This window comes from Henckelia pumila, chromosome 4 (assembly GCF_033568475.1).
Source record: "Henckelia pumila isolate YLH828 chromosome 4, ASM3356847v2, whole genome shotgun sequence".
Taxonomy (NCBI): Eukaryota; Viridiplantae; Streptophyta; class Magnoliopsida; order Lamiales; family Gesneriaceae; genus Henckelia; species Henckelia pumila.
Genome location: NC_133123.1, coordinates 176763754 through 176788089, shown reverse-complemented (window position 1 = coordinate 176788089; position 24336 = coordinate 176763754).

Here is a 24336-nt window from a genome sequence, read left to right as displayed (position 1 = left end):
GGCTTATGAGATGCTTGAGCAAATGACTGTTAACAGTTATCAGTGGCCGAGTGAGAGATCTGCAATAAGGAAGCCTGCTGCTGGAATTCATGAAGTGGATGCATTCACTGCTTTGACCGCTCAGATGGCTACTATTTCTACACAGTTGGCTGCACTGACCAAAGGGAATCAAAGTTCTAATGAGACAGCATCATTGGCGACTGCCGTAAATTCTGCTGATGGATTTGAGAGTGTGGAGCAAGCTCAATATGTGAACAACATGAATTACAACAATTATCGAGGTAATCCTGTACCCAATCAGTATCATCCTAGTTTGCGTAATCACGAGAATTTTTCTTATGCAAACAATAAGAATGTGTTGAATCCTCCACCGGGGTTCAATACTCAGAATGGTGAGGGTAAGGCATCGTTGGAAGATTTGGTGGGTAGTTTTATTGCAGAATCATCCACAAGATTTAAGAGGAATGAAAATAGGTTTGACAGTATGGAGACACACTTGACCAATGTGAGCGCTTCTATGAAAAATCTTGAAACACAAATTGGTCAACTGGCTAATGCATTGAATAATCAGCAGAGAGGTGTGTTTCCTAGCAATACTGAGGTTAATCCTAGGGAGCAATGTAAGGTTGTTACTCTTAGAAGTGGTAAAGAAATTGGGACTGATAATCCAAAGGCAGTGGATGATGAGGAAGTTGATGAGATTGTGGTGGAGTCCGAAAATTCTGATAGCAAAACTTCCAGCAAGTCTACAGTTGTTCCTGAGAAACCGCTTGTGTCAAAAGCTATTCTACCATATCCTCAGCGGTTCAAGAAGAAAGCGTTAGATGAGAGGTTTTCTAAGTTTCTTGACATTTTCAAGAAAATTCATATTAATATTCCATTCGCTGATGCTTTGGAGCAGATGCCACACTATGCTAAATTCATGAAAGATGTGATGGCGAGGAAGAGAAAGCTTGAAGAGTTTGAAACAGTGAAGTTGACAGAGGAGTGCAGCGCCATCCTACAAAAGAAATTGCCACAGAAACTGAAAGACCCAGGGAGTTTCACTATTCCTTGTATTATTGGTGGTGCGACTGTTAATAGGGCATTATGTGATTTAGGTGCAAGTATTAATTTAATGCCTTTGTCTATTTTCAGGTCTTTGGAGCTTGGCGAGGTGAAACCAACCACGATTACTCTACAATTGGCTGATCGTTCTCTTACTTATCCTAAAGGAGTTGTGGAAGATGTACTGGTAAAAGTAGATAAGTTTATTTTTCCTGCTGACTTTGTAGTGCTTGATATGGAAGAAGATCAAGATGTCCCTCTAATTTTGGGGAGACCATTCTTGGCGACTGGCAGAGCGTTAATTGATGTGCAGGAGGGTGAACTAACTCTATGAGTTGGTGGTGATGCTGTCACTTTCAATATCTATAAAACCATGAAATACCAAGAGGAGGTACATTCTTGTAATCGCATTGATTTATCTAATTCTTATGAGAATAATTTTTGTGCAGGATTGGAATTGGAGGACGTTTTGGCGAGGTGCTTAATTAATTCCATAACCCAATTTGATGGGGATGATTGGGAACTTAGAGAGCAATTTCTCGCTCTTGAAAGTTTGCCAAAGAAAAAGATGGCCAAGAAAAAATTGAATCATTGTCTTCGGAAGTCGAAAAAGAGGTATCAGTTTCTACTCCTGAATTGAAAGAACTGCCTGGTCATTTATGTTATGCATTTCTGGGAGAAAATTCGACTAACCCGGTAATTATTTCATCTTCTCTTACTCATGATGAAAAAGATAAATTATTAAGAGTTTTGAGAAAATTTAAATCTGCGTTGGGTTGGTCAATTTTTGATATCAAGGGAATTAGTCCCAATATTTGCATGCATAAGATTTTAATGGAGGAGTCATATAATCCCTATGTTGATCATCAAAGGAGGTTAAATCCTGCGATGAAAGAAGTGGTAAAAGCTGAGGTGTTGAAATTATTGAATGCGGGTATTATTTATGCTATTTCTGACAGTTCTTGGGTGTCACCAGTACAGGTTGTGCCGAAAAAGGGAGGTATGACTGTAGTTAAAAATGAGAAAAACGAGTTGATTTCAACTCGTACTGTTACTAGTTGGAGAGTTTGCATTGATTATAGAAGGTTGAATAAGGCTACTAGAAAAGATCATTTTTCTCTTCCTTTTATTGATCAGATGCTTGACAGGTTGGCAGGTTATAAACATTACTGTTTTTTAGATGGCTATTCTGGCTATAATCAAATTGCTATAGCGCCAGAGGATCAAGAGAAAACAACTTTCACATGTCCCTATGGTACTTATGCTTTTAGGAGAATGTCATTTGGTTTGTGTAATGCACCGGCTACTTTTCAGCGGTGCATGATGGCAATTTTTTCCGACATGGTGGAAGAAGTCATGGAAATTTTTATGGATGATTTTTCTGTGTTTGGGTCTTCGTTTGATCATTGTTTGCACAATCTGACCCTTGTTTTGCAGCGTTGTCAAGAGAAAAATCTAGTGCTTAACTGGGAAAAATGCCACTTCATGGTGCAAGAAGGCATCGTACTTGGGCATAAAGTGTCATCTAATGGGCTTGAGGTGGATCGAGCAAAAGTGGTTGCGATTGAAAAGCTTCCACCGCCAAATAATGTGAAAGCCATTAGAAGTTTCTTGGGACACGCCGGGTTTTATCGTCGCTTTATTAAAGATTTTTCTAAAATTACTAAGCCTTTATGTAATTTGTTAGAAAAAGATACATCATTTATTTTTGATAATGCGTGTTTGCAGGCGTTCACGAAAATCAAGGAGGCACTAATTTCTGCGCCTATTATGATTGTGCCTGACTGGAAGGAGCCGTTTGAAGTAATGTGTGATGCCATCGATTATGCTGTAGGAGCAGTTTTGAGACAACGAAAAGATAAGATGTTTCGGGCGATTTACTACGCCAGCCGCACTCTTGACGGAGCACAACAAAATTACACCACTACTGAAAAAGAGATGCTGGCTGTGGTGTTCTCCTTCGACAAATTCAGGTCGTATCTCATAGGCTCAAAAGTAATTGTTTATACTGACCATGCAGCTATTCGTTATCTCTTTGCTAAGAAGGATGCCAAGACAAGATTGATTCGGTGGATACTCTTACTACAAGAGTTTGATTTCGAAATTAGAGACAAGAAAGGGAGTGAAAATTTAGTAGCGTATCATCTGTCTCGCTTGGAGTTGGAAGGAAAAGTTGAACATGAACTCATTAAGGAGCAATTTCCTGATGAACATCTTTTTGAGGTAAATTCTAAACTTCCTTGGTTTGCAGATTTTGCTAATTTTCTTTCGTGTGGTGTTATGCCTCCAGATCTCAATCATCACCAAAGGAAGAAATTCTTTCATGATGTCAAGTTTTATCTGTGGGATGATCCGTTTGTGTACAAGAAGTGTTCGGACCAAGTGATAAGGAGATGCGTGGATGAAGCTGAAGCAAAAGAGATTTTGGAACAATGTCATTCTGCACCGTATGGTGGTCACTTTGGTGCCACACGGACAGCCGCCAAGGTACTTCAGTCTGGTTTTTATTGGCCAAATTTATTCAAAGACAGTTATACCTTGGTAAAATCATGTGATAGATGTCAAAGGATGGGGAATATATCTAGGCGTCATGAATTACCGCTCACAAATATTTTAGAGGTTGAATTATTTGATGTGTGGGGTATTGATTTTATGGGACCATTTCCTATATCCTTTGGGCAATCGTATATTTTATTGGCTGTTGATTATGTTTCGAAATGGGTGGAAGCAATCGCCACCTCCACTAATGATGCTCGTGTAGTGGTGCAGTTTGTGCAGAAAAATATTTTCACGAGGTTTGGAACACCAAGGGCCATTATCAGTGATGAAGGTACGCATTTTTGCAATAAAATCTTTAATTCATTGCTGACAAAATATGGTGTTAGGCATAAAGTGGCATGTGCATACCATCCACAAACAAATGGGCAAGCTGAAATATCCAGCCGGGAAATTAAGCAAATTCTGGAAAAGACTGTCAACACGAACCGGAAGGATTGGGCAGTTAAGTTGGATGATGCACTATGGGCATACCGGACCGCGTTCAAAACTCCTATTGGCATGTCTCCATACAGGTTGGTCTTTGGTAAAGCATGCCATCTACCAGTGGAGTTAGAGCATCGAGCGTATTGGGCGGTGAAAAAGTTGAATTTTGATATGAAAGCTGCTGGAGAAGAGCGATTGTTGCAGTTGCATGAGATTGAGGAGTTTCGTAATCATTCTTACGAAAATGCCAAGCTTTACAAAGAACAAACCAAAAAGTGTCATGACAAAATATTACTGAAGAGGGAGTTCGAGCCTGGACAACATGTATTATTATTTAACTCTCGTCTCCGCTTATTTCTGAAAGAGTGGGTGCCCAGTGAGCCAACTTGTGGCTAAGGGCTTTGATGACTCTTTGTATAAACAATCTTTTGTTTAATATAATTTACACTTTTATTAATGGCAATGACTTTATCTTTCTTCATATTGTTATATTGTGATATACTATTGTTGCTTTGATAAAGACCTTGAATATACTATAGTGTATGTAAGATGTGGTAGAACATGGAGATGTCTATCATGAAACACATTTTATAGTCACTGTATATTCTAAATTGTTCCTAGTCGATTGAGCCGTCCGATAATAAGGATAAGGATCGCTCGAGTTTGAGACTAGCATTTGCGATGCAGAGTACCACGTTTCATTGGTAAGGAACATAGAGATGTTCGAAGCATGCAAATGGATATTCATATGATGAATGATCGAACTACCCTATCCGGACTTTCCAAGTGGTTATCACTTATCGAGTGGATAAAGTCCGCGGTTTTGGTTGTACACCATTAGTCCTTACTACTTGAGACATCATTGAGACTCTACATGCTAGTACTGTGCTTTGACTCGTTTACCGACTCTATTGGGGTCATCAGGTGTCGGGATTGGGTACAGTTACAACACATATAGGAGTCGATGCTTTGTTGTCAAGGATTCACCACATACTTGTGAGTGTGGATATCCTATGCGATCTGAGGAGATATTAGTGTGACGAATCTCTGGCCAGAGTACATGATGTGATTTAAGAAATGGTTTCTTAGTAGCACATGCGATGTCACTATTTGATCTTCAAGATGCATTGCATAGTTATCGAATCTCGAGCGACTCTCGATATACCAATGGTTGTTGATTCGATCGGGATATATGGATGAAGGGACCGTACTGTACGCTAACCAAAATCTACTGGTTCTTGTAGGCACTATCAGTGATACCTAGGGAATCATGGGGCGATGTTGCTAGGCGCTCATACCATGATTCGATGGGCAAGTCGGAAATTGTTGTTCCGAGTCACAAGGAGTTGTGAGCCCACGGCTAGCTGTATCCCTGAACCATTGAGGGTCACACATTGTAATGGATTTTTAATCCCCGTTGAGATAGTTAAATTTAAAGAGTTAAATTTAATGAACGAAGAAGTTGGACTTCTTATTTAAGAGTAGAGGAGTACGATTTCCTAAAATGACATAGGGATGACCATTTTTGGAAATCACTGAATTCGGATTCAGAAAAATTTATCTTGACTTTAAAAGGTGCAGAAATGGTTTCTGTGCACATTGGTGAAATCGGTTTATCAATCGGAGTCACGATGAATTTTATATTAATTTCTGAACATGCGGGCTTTGCCTGTCGGGCTTGAACTTATGACTAATGGGCCCTAAGCTGTTAGTGGCCTACATTATAAATAAGTTATTGCAGTACAGAAATTACACACAACAGGTCACAATTTTCGAAAACCCTAAGTATTTTTCTAAAAGGTGGCCGCCCCCCTCCCTCTCTCTGTCAGAAAAATCCAGCCTGTGATTTTGAATTACAGTCTGGTTTAACGGATCAAATTCGTTAATCTCTTCGTAGAAAACTTCTGATAGATTTTCTAGTGCAATCTATCAGAGGGATTAAATCTCTGTTCGTGGACCTGATTGAAGAACAGTTCGTCCATCAGTTCCAGGGATATACAACAAGAGCAGAGAAATCTGTTGGTGTCCTAAATCTCGACTCGAGATTAAAGGTAAAAATTTTATAATTGTTATTTAATTTTTACACACACAATTTAATCGTAAGGTTGATACCCATTATGGAATCGTTCCATACAAAATTTTAAACTTCCGCTGCACCGAGTATTAATCATAATTGATCTGATCGCCGCGTTCTCCAACAGTGGTATCAGAGCCAGGTTGCTCAGATCAAGCGATTAAATTAATCGATTGTACAAAAATTTTTTTTTTTAGGCCTCGGTTTTTGAAACAAAATAAATATTTAAAAATAAAAAATTTTTTCGGGCAAAAACCCGGGCAGCGATGGAGGGGCAGCGATGGTCGCTGCCCGGCGCAGCGCTGCGCAGGGCAGCGCACGGCGCTGCCCTAGGGGCAGCCGGGCTGCCCGGCCCGGGAACGTCCCGGGCGGCCCGCGGGAAAAATTATTTTTAATTTTTTAAATTAAATTTTAATATGTTAAAATTCTATTTTTGGTCCGATCGAAAATTGTTTTGATTGGTCCACGAGGCGTCGGATCGAATTGTTCGAGTCCGAAAATTTTAAAATTTATTTTTGGATAAATTTGAATTTTTGGAAAATTTTAATATTTTATCCTTTAATTGAATTTTGAAATTAATTAATTTTTGGTACAATTGATGATAAGATATGATCTTATGGATATATTGAGTAAAATATGATTTTATGTATAAAATTGGATTTTATAGATAAAATATGATTTTATTTGATAAAAAGATAAAATATGATTTTATATGTAAAATAAGATTTTATGTATGAGATATGATTTTATCTTTTTTAAATTTAAATTGCCATTGCATGTTATCCAATAAATTAATTTTGAATTAAATGTTATTGAATAAGGATGATCGATTGCCATGACCAATTTTGTAGGTGTATGTTAGGAATTTACATTTGTTTTATTGTTGTTGGTTTTATTAATGGGCCTGGTTTATGGCCCAATATGAATGTCATATGTAATAAAAGTGGGCTTGGTTTATGGCCCGTTCCCACCCCTTAAAAATGTATCCCCTACTTGTCATTGTTATTTATTGTAAATACATTAGATTTAGTGGGAGATCAAGATATGAAGATGGAGGTGGGCCCAGCAGACAATAAAGACAGAAGAAATGTAAATTGGAAGCAAATGTAATAGGATTGCATTGCATACTGCATATTACCTAGGATTGGACTAAGACTCGTGATTGGCAACCACGGGTCGATTAGAAATGGAATCGATCATCCTATATATGTGATATTATAGTTGTATGCATGTTTTAGACATAATTGTGTGAATCCGACAAGCATACAAAATTTTAAAAATGATGAGACAAATTTTTATAATTAAAATCCCTCATTTTAAATATGATTTAAAATTGATATCAAGATAAATAAAGGAAATTTAAATTTGTTTAAATGTTCCTACCTTCCATCAACGATCAATGTATGAGATGCTACCCGCGGATACGGTCCGGCTCATATTATTGGGGGGGCCCGTTCGTCGGAAAGCTGTACATTGGATCGACACATGTTGTAAGTTGGGTGGAACTCCCATGGGATCGGCTCATATTATTGGGGGATCCACATGGCGACCGTCCATCACAACTTAATATTGATGGGTCATCTTGACATGTCACAATAAACGACGTCATATTATTGGGCCCTTATTGGACATGAGGTAAAAACATGGAGGTTGCTTTGGAAGCAATTGGGCTCTACCTTTTGAAATTATGGTTGGCTGATATTATTCGGGACCATAGATTGTCAATTGGACTCCATGTTCTCACTAAGGAAAACAGTTTCCCGTTTTCACTAGAGGGTAGTGAAATCGTTAAAATAGTGGGAGTGAGATTCATAAAATAAATTTCCCCTATTTTATGTCTTAGTAAATTGCTTAAACAATCACTGATATTTGTCTGTTTCTTTTCAGTATTTCATACGATGAATTCGCGTAATCCACTATTCTCGATCCTCGAACAAAATAAGTTGACTGGCGCAAACTATACGGAATGGTTCCGTAAGTTGAAGATTGTCTTGACTTCGGAGAAGATGCTCTACGTGTTAGAAAAATCTCCTCCGAAGGAAGCACCAGCTGATGTAAGTCCGGAGGAGTTAGCCAAGCTTGATACATGGTGGGACCATGATATCAAGACCAAATGCTATATGCAAGCCTCGATGTCTGATGAACTCCAGAGGCGATTTGAGGACACCGTGAATGCTGCTGACATTCACGTTCAACTCAAGGAACTTTTTGGGGCTCAATCGAGGGCTGAAAGGTTCGCTACTGTAAATGAGCTAATGACGTGTCGCATGCGTGAAGGGACTTCGGTCCGTGATCATGGGGTACGAGTGATTTGGCTCATACAGAAGTTGGTAACCCTTGATTTGGTGTTGGAGCATGAACTCAACGTGGACTTACTACTTCTGTCTCTTCCTTCTTCGTTTGACGGATTTGTGGTAAATTTCATTATGAACAAGATAGAGGCCTCCCTTGAAGAGATGGTCATTATGCTTGTGACATATGAATCCACATTAAAGAAGGATAAACCGGCTTTCTTGGTGGGCTCCTCTTCTTCTGCTAAGAAGGGGCCAAGTACGAAGGGTAAGAAACGTTCTGCCCCACCCAAGAAAATCGAACCCGAGAAGAAGTACAAGAAAAAGGCTTCAAACATGGAAAAATCCAAGGATGTTTGCCATTACTGCAAGAAGCCCGGTCATTGGAAGCGTAACTGCAAGGAATATCTAGAGCAGTTGCGAACTGCAAAGGGTATGTTCTATATTGAAATAAATGTTTCACTTAATACTACTTCTTGGGTATTGGATACCGGATGTGGATCTCATATTTGCAATGATTTGCAGGTGATGACAAGAAGTCGCAGGCTTAGGATAGGTGAGACCCAGCTGAGGCTCGGAAATGGTTCCAGAGTTGAAGCAAAAGCCGTGGGAGATGTTTATTTAATTTTGCAGAACGGTTTTAAGTTACTTTTAAGAGATGTTTTATTTATTCCGGATTTGATTAAAAACATTATTTCTGTTTCTATGCTTGATAGAGATGGTTATTCTTGCAATTTTGTGAATGGGATTTGCAATATTTACAAGAATGAATGTTTGATTGGAAATGGACAACTTGAAAACGATCTATACAACTTAAAACTAAAAGACGTTCCAATAAATTATGTTGATAAACCGGCAACAACAAACAAAAGGAAAATCGATAGCCAAAACCCGGCAAACCTTTGGCACGCTAGGCTAGGTCATATTTCCTCAAGGAGGATGAACAAGCTAGTGGGAGAGAGCATGTTTGATATGTCTGATATTAACTCTCTACCTACTTGTGAATCCTGCCTAAAAGGAAAAATGACTAAATATCCTTTTAAGGGGAAACCTGAGCGTAGTCAAAATCTGTTGGATTTGATCCATACAGATGTTTGTGGTCCATTTAGAGTTGGGACTCAATATGACCACACCTACTTCATTACCTTTACTGATGATTATTCAAGGTATGGGTATTTATATTTAATGAAATATAAGTCTGAAGCATTTGAAAAGTTCAAAGAATTCAAGGCTGAAGTAGAAAACAAGCTAGGTAAAAGTATTAAAGCACTTCGATCGGATCGAGGTGGAGAATACTTGAGTACCGAGTTTTTGGACTATCTAAAAGAGAATGGGATTCTCTCTCAGTGGACTCCTCCTATGACACCACAGCTTAATGGTGTATCGGAGCGTCGTAATCGAACTTTGTTGGACATGGTTCGATCCATGATGAGCTTCACTGAGCTTCCACCTTCGTTTTGGGGCTATGCGCTTGAAACGACGGTATTTTTGTTGAACAACGTCCACACTAAAGCAGTGGACAAAACACCATACGAGTTATGGAATGGCAAAGCTCCTAAGTATTCGTACTTGAGGATTTGGGGATGTCCTGCTTACGTGAAGCGGACAGTGGGAGATAAGTTGGATAGTCGATCCAGCTTATGTTATTTTGTAGGGTATCCGAAGAATTCAATCGGATATTATTTTTATTATCCTGCTGAAACAAAGGTGTTTGTTTCAAGGAATGCCACCTTCTTGGAGAAGGAGTTCTTATTGGATAAGAAAGGCGAGATGATGGAACTTGAAGAAATTCGAGAAGAACCCGAAATACAAAATAACGATCCTACACCTCAGGAACCATTGCTGGACACGCCTGTACCTAGAAGATCCGAGAGGACTTCTAGACCTCCTATTCGATATGGTCTTCTTCTTGAAGGGGATCAAGATGAACCCGATGTTGGATGTGATCCAAGAAACTTCAAGGAAGCAATTTCTGATGCGGATTCAAATTTATGGCTTGAAGCTATGCAGTCGGAAATAGATTCGATGCATACAAACCAAGTTTGGTCTTTAGTAGATCCTCCCGATGGAATTGTTCCAATAGGGTGTAAATGGATCTACAAGAGAAAGCTTGGGCCTGATGGTAAGGTATTGACCTACAAGGCGCGATTGGTGGCGAAAGGTTATACTCAAAGACAAGGAGTTGACTATGATGAAACCTTTTCACCAGTTGCAATGTTCAAGTCCATAAGAATCCTTATTGCCATAGCTGCATGGTATGACTATGAGATATGGCAAATGGATGTGAAGACTGCTTTTCTTAATGGAGACATTAAGGAAGAGATCTATATGAAGCAGCCTGAGGGGTTCACATCCATGGGAAGAGAGCATAAGGTATGCAAGCTTCAGAGATCAATTTATGGTCTAAAACAAGCATCAAGAAGTAGTTAAGGATGCAGTGACATTCTTAGTACTTTATGTTGATGACATCCTACTCATTGGGAATGATGTAGGGATGTTGCAGTCAACAAAGATATGGTTATCAGGTAGATTCTCGATGAAGGATTTGGGTGAGGCATCCTACATTCTTGGGATACAGATCTATAGAGATAGATCTAAGAGAATGATAGGACTCACTCAATCAACCTACATCGACACCATATTGAAACGGTTTTCAATGGATGGGTCCAAGAGAGGACATCTACCCATGTGTCATGGAGTTTCTCTATCCAAGTCTATGTGTCCCAAGACTGATGAAGAGATAGAGAAAATGACACATGTACCATATGCGTCAGCCATAGGTAGTATCATGTATGGGATGATATCTACCAGACCGGATGTAGCATTTGCTCTGAGTGTCACGAGCAGATATCAAGCTAATCCCGGTCAAATGCATTGGAAAGCCGTGAAGGACATTCTTAAGTACTTACGAAGGACTAAGAATATGTTCATGGTATATGGAGGAAGAGAACTAAAATTGGAAGGCTATACCGACTCTAGCTTCCAAAGTGACGTGGATGACTCGAAGTCAACCTCTGGATTTGTGTTCATGCTCAATGGCGGTGCTATCTCTTGGAAGAGTTCCAAGCAGGACACCACAGCGGATTCCACCACTGAAGCTGAATACATTGCAGCATCAGCTGCTGCTAAAGAGGCCGTTTGGATGAGGAATTTCGTCCAAGAGTTGGGCGTCATTCCTGAAGTTGTTGGTCCAGTCCCGGTGTACTGTGACAACACGGGTGCCGTTGCTGAGGCAAAGGAACCAAGGTCTCATCAAAGATCCAAACACGTACTGAGGAAATACCACATCATCCGGGAGATTGTGGAAAGAGGAGACATCACTGTCGAAAGAGTGGCCTCTGCAGACAATATCGCTGATCCACTTACTAAGCCCTTGCCAGGACCATTATTTGACAAACATCGCGAAGCAATGGGTCTACATAGTATGACTAGTTGGCTATAGGGCAAGTGGGAGATTGAAAGAGTGGGTGCCCAGTGAGCCAACTTGTGGCTAAGGGCTTTGATGACTCTTTGTATAAACAATCTTTTGTTTAATATAATTTACACTTTTATTAATGGCAATGACTTTATCTTTCTTCATATTGTTATATTGTGATATACTATTGTTGCTTTGATAAAGACCTTGAATATACTATAGTGTATGTAAGATGTAGAACATGGAGATGTCTATCATGAAATACATTTTATAGTCACTGTATATTCTAAATTGTTCCTAGTCGATTGAGCCGTCCGATAATAAGGATAAGGATCGCTCGAGTTTGAGACTAGCATTTGCGATGCAGAGTACCACGTTTCATTGGTAAGGAACATAGAGATGTTCGAAGCATGCAAATGGATATTCATATGATGAATGATCGAACTACCCTATCCGGACTTTCCAAGTGGTTATCACTTATCGAGTGGATAAAGTCCGCGGTTTTGGTTGTACACCATTAGTCCTTACTACTTGAGACATCATTGAGACTCTACATGCTAGTACTCTGCTTTGACTCGTTTACCGACTCTATTGGGGTCATCAGGTGTTGGGATTGGGTACAGTTACAACACATATAGGAGTCGATGCTTTGTTGTCAAGGATTCACCACATACTTGCGAGTGTGGATATCCTATGCGATCTGAGGAGATATTAGTGTGACGAATCTCTGGCCAGAGTACATGATGTGATTTAAGAAATGGTTTCTTAGTAGCACATGCGATGTCACTATTTGATCTTCAAGATGCATTGCATAGTTATCGAATCTCGAGCGACTCTCGATATACCAATGGTTGTTGATTCGATCGGGATATATGGATGAAGGGACCGTACTGTACGCTAACCAAAATCTACTGGTTCTTGTAGGCACTATCAGTGATACCTAGGGAATCATGGGGCGATGTTGCTAGGCGCTCATACCATGATTCGATGGGCAAGTCGGAAATTATTGTTCCGAGTCACAAGGAGTTGTGAGCCCACGGCTAGCTGTATCCCTGAACCATTGAGGGTCACACAGTGTAATGGATTTTTAATCCCCGTTGAGATAGTTAAATTTAAAGAGTTAAATTTAATGAACGAAGAAGTTGGACTTCTTATTTAAGAGTAGAGGAGTAAGATTTCCTAAAATGACATAGGGATGGCCATTTTTGGAAATCACTGAATTCGGATTCAGAAAAATTTATCTTGACTTTAAAAGGTGCAGAAATGGTTTCTGTGCACATTGGTGAAATCGGTTTATCAATCGGAGTCACGATGAATTTTATATTAATTTCTGAACATGCGGGCTTTGCCTGTCGGGCTTGAACTTATGACTAATGGGCCCTAAGCTGTTAGTGGCCTACATTATAAATAAGTTATTGCAGTACGGAAATTACACACAACAGGTCACAATTTTCGAAAACCCTAAGTATTTTTCTAAAAGGTGGCCGCCCCCCTCCCTCTCTCTGTCAGAAAAATCCAGCCTGTGATTTTGAATTACAGTCTGGTTTAACGGATCAAATTCGTTAATCTCTTCGTAGAAAACTTCTGATAGATTTTCTAGTGCAATCTATCAGAGGGATTAAATCTCTGTTCGTGGACCTGATTGAAGAACAGTTCGTCCATCAGTTCCAGGGATATACAACAAGAGCAGAGAAATCTGTTGGTGTCCTAAATCTCGATTCGAGATTAAAGGTAAAAATTTTATAATTGTTATTTAATTTTTACACACACAATTTAATCGTAAGGTTGATACCCATTATGGAATCGTTCCATACAAAATTTTAAACTTCCGCTGCACCGGGTATTAATCATAATTGATCTGATCGCCGCGTTCTCCAATAATTTCCAGGTAAGTTAAAATCAAGATGGTCTGGTCCGTTCACCGTGGTGAAAGTGCATTCCTATGGCGCCATTGAACTGAGCTGTCAAGATGGTCAGACATTCCAAGCAATGGGCAGAGGTTGAAACATTATTTTGGCAATGAAGTGCGAAACATAGAGAAACTTGCTTTGATAGACCCTACATAAACACTCCAGAAAAGTCGGGCTGACGACGATAAACCAAGCGCTCTTTGGGAGGCAACCCAAATTTATTATTATTATTTTTTAAATTTTGTTTTATTTTATTTTATTTTTTTTAGTTACTTTTATTGAATTTCAGTTATTTTACTAATTTTGGTCCTAATTCGGAGTTTTATTGCAGGTTCTGTTCTTCACAAAAATCACATTTTGGAGTATGAAATTCGAGAATATAGCGCTCCAGCGCTCTCCATATAGAGCTCCAGCGCTGTTCTTACGTTGGATTTTTTTTAGAAAAGTCGAAAGTTTAGCGCTCCAGCGCTATCTTCCCGGCGCTCCAGCGCTAGTATGTGAGCATCAAAGTCGAAGATATAGCGCTCCAGCGCTCTCCATATAGCGCTCCAGCGCTGTTCTGTATCATCAAGGACGAAAGTTTAGCGCCCCAGCGCTCTTCATATAGCGCTCCAGCGCTGTGTCTGAAAAACAACGGGCGCTCCAGCGCCACTTATATAGCGCTCCAGCGCTATCGCAAAAATTTTAAAAATAAAAGGGGATCTCAGAATTCATTCAGTCACAATCCTTCAACTTTCATAGCCTTGTTCGCCGCCTCCAAGAAATTGGCCCCTGCAATTCGAGAAAAAAATCCCACCTGAAACTCTCGGCTACACCATACATCGCACAAATTCATCCTTTCCTCGAATCTTGTTCGAATTTTTGTCATCCGGGTTTCAATATTTTCGCAGCTAGGGATTTCGAGAAAAGGGGCGTCGATCTCTATTATTTCTATCGAAGAAGTGAGCTTCGAATTCATTGAGGGGCGAAGCCGAGTTGTTCTATATCTTGTCAAACTTTCTCTATTCCGCCGGACTCGACACCAGCCGAGGTAAATTGAACATTTTGGGGCTGAAAAATTCTGCCGATTTTTTATATTGGAAGGGCTCCGTGCTGAGTATTATTTACATGTTTATGGTGCTTTTAGAATTGATCATCCAAAATTGTTGTGAGAAATTCGTACATGGATTGGAAGTCGATCATTAGGTGGTGCATAATATTTTCTTATTTGTTATTGGAAGGGCCAATTTATGTGATATTGTTGTTCTGCTGAAGATTTGCGATTTGTGCGGTTATATCGGGTTGGTAGACTTGTAATTGTTGGTTGTGCGGCATGGTAAATTGTTTAGATTGGTTGGAGATTAAGCGGCATAGTGGGCGGTGGTGTACTGGTGTTGAAGTATTGCTTGGTTCAATTGAGATTGCACTATTGTAATGGCTCCGAGAAAGAAACAAAAGCAGGGTGCATCTTCGTCCGGTACTTTCGATGCCCATCGGTTTTGGGATGAAGAGGCCGCCAAGAATTATTCTCTCATGGTGAGCAAGAGCATGGTTAGAGAAAGAGGGTTTGATCCTAATTCTCCTCTACCTTTGTGGGATGTGCGACAAGCAGCTGTTGCGCGAAGATGGACGAATTTTTTCCAACATCCCGGTGATGCTGTGATTTCTTTGGTCCGGGAATTTTATGCCAATCTAAAATGTAAGCATGAGCAATTCCATGTTCTAGTGCGAGGTAAGCAAGTGGCATTTGATGGGCACACCATTAATACCCTCTATGGTATGCCATCTATAGATGAGGATGAGTATTCGGCATTCAAGGTGAGTGATGTGGACTATGATGAGATTATTGCCACTCTTTGTGAAGAAGGGGCACAATGGAAGATGAAGAATGAAGCAGTGGTACATTTTCCTTCCGGGAAAATGAAGCAAGACGCGAGGTCTTGGTTTTTTCTGATAGCTGCTCGTGTGCTGCCCACTGGCCACAATTCTGAGGTGACAGCGAAACGGGCTGTGCTGACTTACAGTATTGTCACAGGAAAGATGGTGAACTTGGGGAACATCATTCAGGATTCCATTATTTCGGCGGTAAAGGGCACCACGACTGGTGGATTGCCGCACCCTGCTCTGATCACCGCGCTTTGTGCACATGCTGGCGTTACATGGGGTGCAGATGAAGAGCTTTTTAAGGTTCAAGGACCTATTACTGGGACTACACGAGAGAATATACCACCACCCCCTCCGCGAGCAGCCGCACCTCGAGATCGCTCGACGAGTAGCAGCCAGCCACCACCACTACCACTTACTGGAGCGTATGAGCATTTTGATGAGCGATTGACGCGAGTGGAGCAGCGGCTAGACCTTCATTGTCGTCGGACTGATATTTTCATGGATTATATGGTGGATTTCACGACGACTCTAGCCCAGCGCTTTCCTGGCTCCAGTGAGGATCCGCAGTTTCCCCCACCTCCTACGTGGCAACCCCAGGATGATGACATGGGCGATGACCACTGATGGTCGTCGCCATAGGTACGTGTCTTCCCTTGTTCTTTTATCGATTCATTGTACATTAGGGACAATGCACGAATCTAAGTTTGGGGGGGTCTTGAACTGTTATGTTGGTTGTGATTTGGATGTACAATGTTTGATGTTTATGTGGTAGTTGAATTGTTGGGTTGGCGAAAGTGGTTGGGTTGAAACGTAGTATGAAATTTGGATAGTTGTTGTTGCATGCTGAATCAGTCACTAGTTCCTGCATTTGTGTTTTTAGTTTCTCGTTCGTATTATGTTTTTGCTTGTTTTGTTTTGTGTCAGTTTTATTGTTCAGTTGTTCGTTTTATTTTAATGTTGGCTGTGTTCGGTGGTGTGGTTGTTTTTAGTTATTGTTCTGTCTCATCAAAATACTTACATGGACCCATGCACGGATGCATGTCTGAGGACCGTGCATGAAAAAATCAGAATAATAACAAATGCGAGGGTACACGGACCCTGGCACGGATGTAGGCACGGGGTCCGTGCCCTGCTAAAAACCATAAAAATAAGCTAAGGCAGTAGAAATGGAAATCCAACGACAATTCTAAAATCTCAATCACAACATGCCATAATACATAAATATATCCAAACACCATACATGATGGTCTAGAGTTGTACAAACATACAAAAAGATAGAACATGCATCGGTTCTAGCTAGTTCGACAACATCATACATATCAAGTTCGAAAATACATATTCGACTTCTAAAACCGATCCTCAATTCTATCATTCACAACCAGAACTAGCCATGCTGCCTATGACTCGATCCTGCCCCACTTGTTGCCAAGTATACTGTGAGACCTCGGTTCTAGACAACTAATCTCGGATTAAACAATAATTAAGCATACAAGATCCAAGACTAAAAGCAAAGCATGAATTTTTTTTAAAAGGGGGTGCTCTCGGTCTGCTAAAAATAGCAGACCGTGCACCTCCAATCCATGCATCCCACTGATCTGCTCAACAGGGGATGCGCTCGGTCTGCTAAAAACAGCAGACCTAGCGAGGCCAAGACAGCAACCTGCTGTATTGCTCGTAAGGGGGGTGGCGCTCGGTCTGCTAAAAACAGCAGACCGTGCGCCCCCTGCTGCACAGCCAAAACAGAGCAGAAACTCAGAAAACTTGATTCCAACACATTCAAATCATAATCATGCAATACAAAAGCAGTTCTTCCAACTGATACATGAAGTTCTAGAGCTTAACAACAGCTCAAAGTATAGAACATGCAACAACACATTTAATCAAAAAGCTCGCATAAACAATACAACATAATAACGAAGTTCGATATCTAAACATGTTCCAACATCACTAGGTAGACATGCTGACACGACTTCTAAACCGAGTCTCACTTCTATCCCTTGATCCCGAAGCTAACCATGCCTCTTCTGACTTGGTCCTGTCCCACCTGTTGCCAAGTACACATACAAAACAAAGAAACAGCCGGATAAACCGGTGAGAATGGTATTCCCAGTAAAAGCAACATAACAAGTAATACATGTAATATATCAACAACATGCTTACAAGACAACATAATCAATTCAAGATAATGATATGCATGTCTTTAAAATAGGGATATCAATTATGATAAACAAGGGATTGATGCTGTACTTTTGGGATCCCGAGGATAAAATCACGTAACGACTCACGGACTCTCCCAATCGAGGTGGTGCCACGCATCTCACTCCCTAGACTTTGGTGCAACTATAAGGAGTATGGTGACACTAGGTGAACCTCTACACCCAGGCCACTCACAGTATAGCTCCCAAAACGTCTAAACAAAAAGGGCTGTTCTGCCCGCTGAAATCAAAGTTGGCTCAAGATGAATGCATAAAAAAACATAAAACATAAGCCACATAACAAAAGCTCAATCAATCAACAAAATACAAGTTCCACATGCTAGAACAAGTATTGATGCAATATGTGATTTTTAAGGGAAACTCGAGAACCAGCTGTCCCGAGTATGCTATCCCTCTAACGATGACTGCTTTTACCTTTCAATGCAGTAGTTCCGACTCTGGATAGCTACAACAAAAGATTGAATCAAAGACTATACAATCTAAACAACAACTATGGTTCAAGGTAAATCTCTTTACCGTTCTTCGTCCAATCTCTTGACGATCAAATGCTGTTAACACAGGGCTCGACAAACTCCAACAAATCTGTACGAAGACAAGAGATGATCAACAACAACGATCACTCACAAGCCAAAGTTCAACAACTCAAAAATGATTTGAAATCCCAAAAACTCAAACCAGCGGCATAACGACTATAAACTGAACAAATCGGAAATGCAGACAACAATTCAACAACGATACTAACTCACAACAATGCAAAGACAACAACAACAAGGCAAACTCTTCAAATCTCAAAACTAGATTTTCGAAAATAGGCTTCCAAAAATCATAAAAAATCCGAACGTCGCTCTATTTCAAAACCGACAGATAATAAACGATCAGAACTCTGCCAAGAACAACATACTCGAATCTCGAACGATTCTAACAACATCCAAAAACTAGAATGTATCTGATCATAGAAAAACTTACGATATAACGAAGCTCTCACTGCAGTGATCGCTAATCTGCCTTCAGAATTAAATTCCAACAGCCGGATCGAGCTGGGGGAGAAATCTGAAAGCTTGAAAAGCTCAAAAGGCGTTTCAATGGAGGTAAATCGATAAGGGGAAGAAGATAGAGTTCTTGGACTAAGTCAACTAGAGTAGATAATATATAAAAACTCAAATTTGCGTTTTAGTCCCTGAAATTTCCAAAATTTTCAAAATAGACCCTGATCAAAATCAAGTCGGCTCTTGAACTCTGTAATCTCCGATTAACTCAAATAAACTCATTTAAGAAAAAAAACGGGGCGTTACAATTCTCCCCCTCTAAGAAGAGATTTCGTCCTCGAAATCAACAAGAATCACAACTCATAAGATAGAATAAAGAACTAAAGACAGTGATGAGTGCAATTTATGCACTTATATTTTATATGATTTAGCTTGGCTTGTGTTGTGTTTTGAGCGATATTATGCATTTTCCTTGTTGTTTGTTTTGTTTGCAGGAATTTAAGTGTTATTCATTTTAATCGGCCAAAAAAAGTGAAAAGGAGGTGAAAAAGAGTTGAAGAACAAAAAAATAAAATTGCCCAGATATAGCGCCCCAGCGCTACAAGCCAAGCTCTCCAGTGCTACACGGAGCTTTCCGAAGGGTGAAAAGTCAAAGAAATAGCGCTCCAGCGCTATCAAACCAGCGCTCCAGCGCTGTTGAGGAAATTGGACGGGCGCTCCAGCGCCAATGACTAGCGCTCCAGCGCTGCGCAATCCTAAAATTTGGAAAGTTTTTGATCGAGTTTAAGAAAGGATTTTAAGGCTTATTCTGGAGGATACGAGGGTTAGAGAGAATTTTTCAGAGCATAAGACGGCTATTGAGCGATTGGAAGTGCACAAGAGCTTGAGACTTCGGTACGAAGACGAAAGACGGCGGCATCCGGCGACGGAGAAGCTTCATTCTAATTCGTTCTAGTTTCTCTTTGAACTCTGTTTTTCTTAGTTTATGGATTGTTGGAAAAACATGAGTTATTTAATTTTGAATTGCATTATGAACTAATTTCTTAGTCTAGAGGTAGACGGATCTTGACTGGAAACCATGATTGACATATTTTGATTTATATATTTAAATTTCTTCACACAGTTTATTTGTGTTTTCCTAATCTTAATGCTTTTAATTTACTGGCCATAGATTGAGTGATATTTTATTTAGAATCTATCACTCGAGAGAGGAGATTTTGAATACGACATAGGAAAATACATCTTTGGTGTTTATAATGTTCGAGAGGCATATAACTCCATAGAAGTCGTTATAAGAATTCTTGTGCTATTTAACGGATTTAATAATTGAACTTTGATAGAGATATTGAGTTTGTTATTGAATACGAATTTCTGCTTGACACTCGAGAGAGGTAGTAGAAAATAATAGGGATTCTTGGCTAATAAACTAGAAGATTTTATAATTGAACAATCATTAGAAATAAATTGTGGTGTACAGTCAAGTGAAGTCGAACCTCTAGCATTCATCACTTATTGAATTTTTTCTCGTGAACTCGTAATTATTTAGTTTTGTTTCTTGCAAAATTTAGTTTTATAAAAATCAAATCAACTTCGTAGCTCTACATAGGATTAGGATTATATTAGTTGCAAATATTTGATATAATATCATTTATTCATTCTCCGTGGGAACGATCTGGACTTAAATTCCTGTATTATAACTTGACATCGTGCGCTTGCGAGCGAAAAACACGCAACAGACAGTAAGAAGAACTCACGTCAACCGAATAACTCAGGAAAACGTTGTCTCATGTCGGATTCTGTCTCCCAAGTTGATTCTTCGATGCCGTGATGGCTCCACTGCACTTTCACCAATGGAATTAACTTGGTTCTGAGTTGATTCTCCTTCCGATCAAGGATCAGAATCGGTCGCTCAAAATAGCTTAGTCTCGTCTAACTCGGCTTCGTCAGGCTGAAGAATATGAGAAGGATCTGGATGATACTTCCGCAGCATAGAGACGTGAAAAATGTCGTGAATACTAGATAAAGACGGAGGAAGTGCAAGTCTGTAGGCAAGATCTTCTATCTTCTCGAGAATCTCGTACAGACCGATGAATCTCGGAGATAACTTCCCTCTCTTACCAAATCTGACAGTACCTCGGAAAGGAGAAATCTTAAGGAATACACGGTCTCCCTTCTCAAAACTCAGAGGTCTACGTCTGACATTCGCATATTTCGTCTGTCTATCCTGAGCTGACTTCATTCTCAACTGAATGATCTTAACTTGCTCTGCCATATCTCTAAGCATATCCGGCCCCAAATCAGTTGACTCGGACAAATCATCCCAAAAAAACGGAGATCGGCATTTCTTACCGTACAATGCCTCAAAAGGCGCCATACCGATACTCGCTTGGAAGCTATTGTTGTAAGAAAACTCATCGAGAGGCCAAGAATCTTTCCAACTAGTGCCAAAGTTTAGCACTACTGCTCAAAGCATATCCTCTAACGTCTGGATAGTCCGCTCTGACTGTCCGTTGGTCTGAGGATGATAAGCTTTACTCAGTTGCAATCGAGTACCAAGTGCCTCCTGAAGACTGTGCCAGAAGTGCGAAGTGAATCTAGGGTCTTGATCTGAAACGACCGAATTCGGCACCCCATGCAATCTCACAACATTGCTAACATACAACTCAGCCATCTGATCATGACAATACGTCATCCTGTACGGAATAAAACAAGCAGACTTCGTCAATCGGTCGATCACTACCCAAATAGCATCGCATCCTCGAATGGATCGCGGTAGCTTCGTGACGAAATCTATAGAAATGTGATCCCATTTCCATTCAGGAAAAGATAAACTGTGCAACAGACCACCCGGTCGCTTCCTTTCTGCTTTCACTTGCTGACAGTTCAAACATCGAGATACAAACCTCGCAACATCGCTGTTCATTCTCTTCCACCAGAAATGGTTCTTCAGATCGTTATAAATCTTACGGCTTCCAGGGTGAACACTGAACCGACTGCAATGAGCCTCTCGGAGAATCCGCTGTCTCAATTCCGAAATATCAGGAACAACAATACGGTTATTCACAAACAAAAAGTCATCTCTAACATGGAATTCAGACTGATGCCCAGATCTGACTTTCTCTACTGAAACATGAATGCTCGGATCAGAATTCTGTGCTTCTTTGATCGCAATAAACAACTCCGGCTCGGCTTGAATAGCAAACACTCTGATAGTCTCTCTATCTGTTTCAAACTCTAAGCCAGAAGTGCAACAATCATCGATCAACTGAGAAACACCAATACTAGAAAGAGATAAAGAACAAAGCTTTCGGCTAAAGGCATCTACAACTGCATTCGACTTTCCAGGATAATACTTGATTTCCTAGTCGAAATCCTTCAACAGATCTAACCATCTTCTCTGTCTCATATTCAGCTCTGCCTGTGAGAACAAGTACTTAAGGCTCTTATGGTCAGAAAAGATCTCGAAAGACTCACCATAAAGATAGTGACGCCAGATCTTCAGAGCAAAAACAATCGCAGCTAGTTCAAGATCATGAACCGGATAACGAGTCTCATGCGGTTTCAGCTGCCTCGATGCATACGCTACCACGTGCTTATGCTGCATAAGAACACAACCCAAGCCTCGGTTAGAGGCATCTCAATACACGATAAAACCTCCAGTACCTTTCGGAATCGAAAGAATCAGAGCACTGTTCAGTCTCCTATTCAGATCAACAAAGCTAGCCTCGCAATCTGCAGTCCAGACAAAAGGCACATTCTTTTGAGTCAGCTGGGTAATCGGCTTTGCAATAGAAGAGAAACCCTCGATGAATCGGCGATAGTAACCAGCTAAACCCATAAAGCTTCGGATCTCAGGTACTGATGTCGGTCTAGGCCAATTCATAACCGCTTCAATCTTGCTGGGATCGACAGAAATCCCATCTCCAAAAATAATGTGAACGAGAAATACAACTCAATCCAACCAGAACTCACACTTAGATAACTTGGCAAACAATTGTTCAACTCGCAAAATCTGCAAGACGATTCTCAAGTGCACTGCATGGTCAGTACGGTTCTTTGAATATATAAGAATATCATCGATGAAGATAATGACGAACTCATCTAAATAGCGTTGAAAGATACGGTTCATCAAACCCATAAAAACCGCTGGAACATTAGTCAAACCGAACGGCATGACTATAAACTCAAAATGACCATACCTCGTTCTTAATGCGGTCTTAGGAACATCTTCCTCTCACACTCTCAGCTGATGATAACCTGACCTCAGATCAAACTTGGAATAGACAGAAGAACCCTGCAGCTGGTCAAAAAGGTCATCTATTCGGGGTAAAGGATACATGTTCTTGACTGTAGCTTGATTCAATTGACGGTAATCAATACAGAGCCGCATAGAACCATCCTTATTCCGAACAAATAGAACAGGAGCACCCCAAGGCGATACACTAGGTCTGATGTATCCCTTGGAAATCAAATCCTCAAGCTGTTCCTTCAACTTTTTCAGTTCAATAGGTGCCATACGATAAGGAGCTTTGGAAATAGGTTGAGTACCTGACACCAAATCGATGCTAAATTCGATTTCTCGAATAGGTGGCAATCCAGGAACATCTTTCGGAAACACATCAGCAAATTATCTAACCACTGGTATATCAATCAATTCAGGGCTAGATTTCAGTACATCAACTGCATACACCAAAAATCCCTCTGCACCTTTCTGTAACAAACGAGTCATAGATAATACTGAAATCAAAGGAATTCTGGATCGAGAACCATTACCAAAGAATTTCCACTCGTCTGCCATTTCAGGTCTGAATCTGACCACCTTCAGGAAACAATCGACTGTTGCCCTGTACTTGGTTAAAGCATCTATACCGACAATACAGTCAAAATCTGACAGCCCAAGTACAATACAGTCGAACTCTAACAAATTTCCCTCAAAACAAAGTTCACAGTTCCTGACTAATCTGCCAGAAACAATTCCTCCACCCAAAGGTGAAGTAACAGCTACTACAGTAGGCAACAACTCAGTAGGAAAATCATGCAATAACACAAATTTCTCAGAGATAAAAGAATGGGAAGCACCTGTATCTATCAAAACATGAGCAGAATAACCAAAAATCGAACAGTTACCTGCTATAACATCGTCAGGTGCTGCCTGAGCCTGATCCTCTGTCAAGGCAAAGACTCGTGCCTGCTGTCTTGGAGGCTGGTTCGCACTAGGGTTACCTCCCTGTCTGTTCTGCTGCTGAGGCTGGAAAGAGTGAACTACAGAAGACTGTCTCTCAGGCTGAGCTGTAGGTCTAGATGAACTCCCACTCTGAGCTCGATCTTTACTACGCTGAGGGCACACCTTGGAAAAGTGTCCCGATTGCTGACAGGTGTTGCAGTTACCAAAGACTCCCACACACTGATCTGGTGAGTGTCTACCTCCACACTTGCTGCAATACAAGGATGATGATCCAGAACTCTGTCCTGAACCGAACTGCTTGGAACCACTGGAACTATAAGAACTGTTCCCCTGCCACTTGAATTGTTTCCCTCTTGCTTTGTAC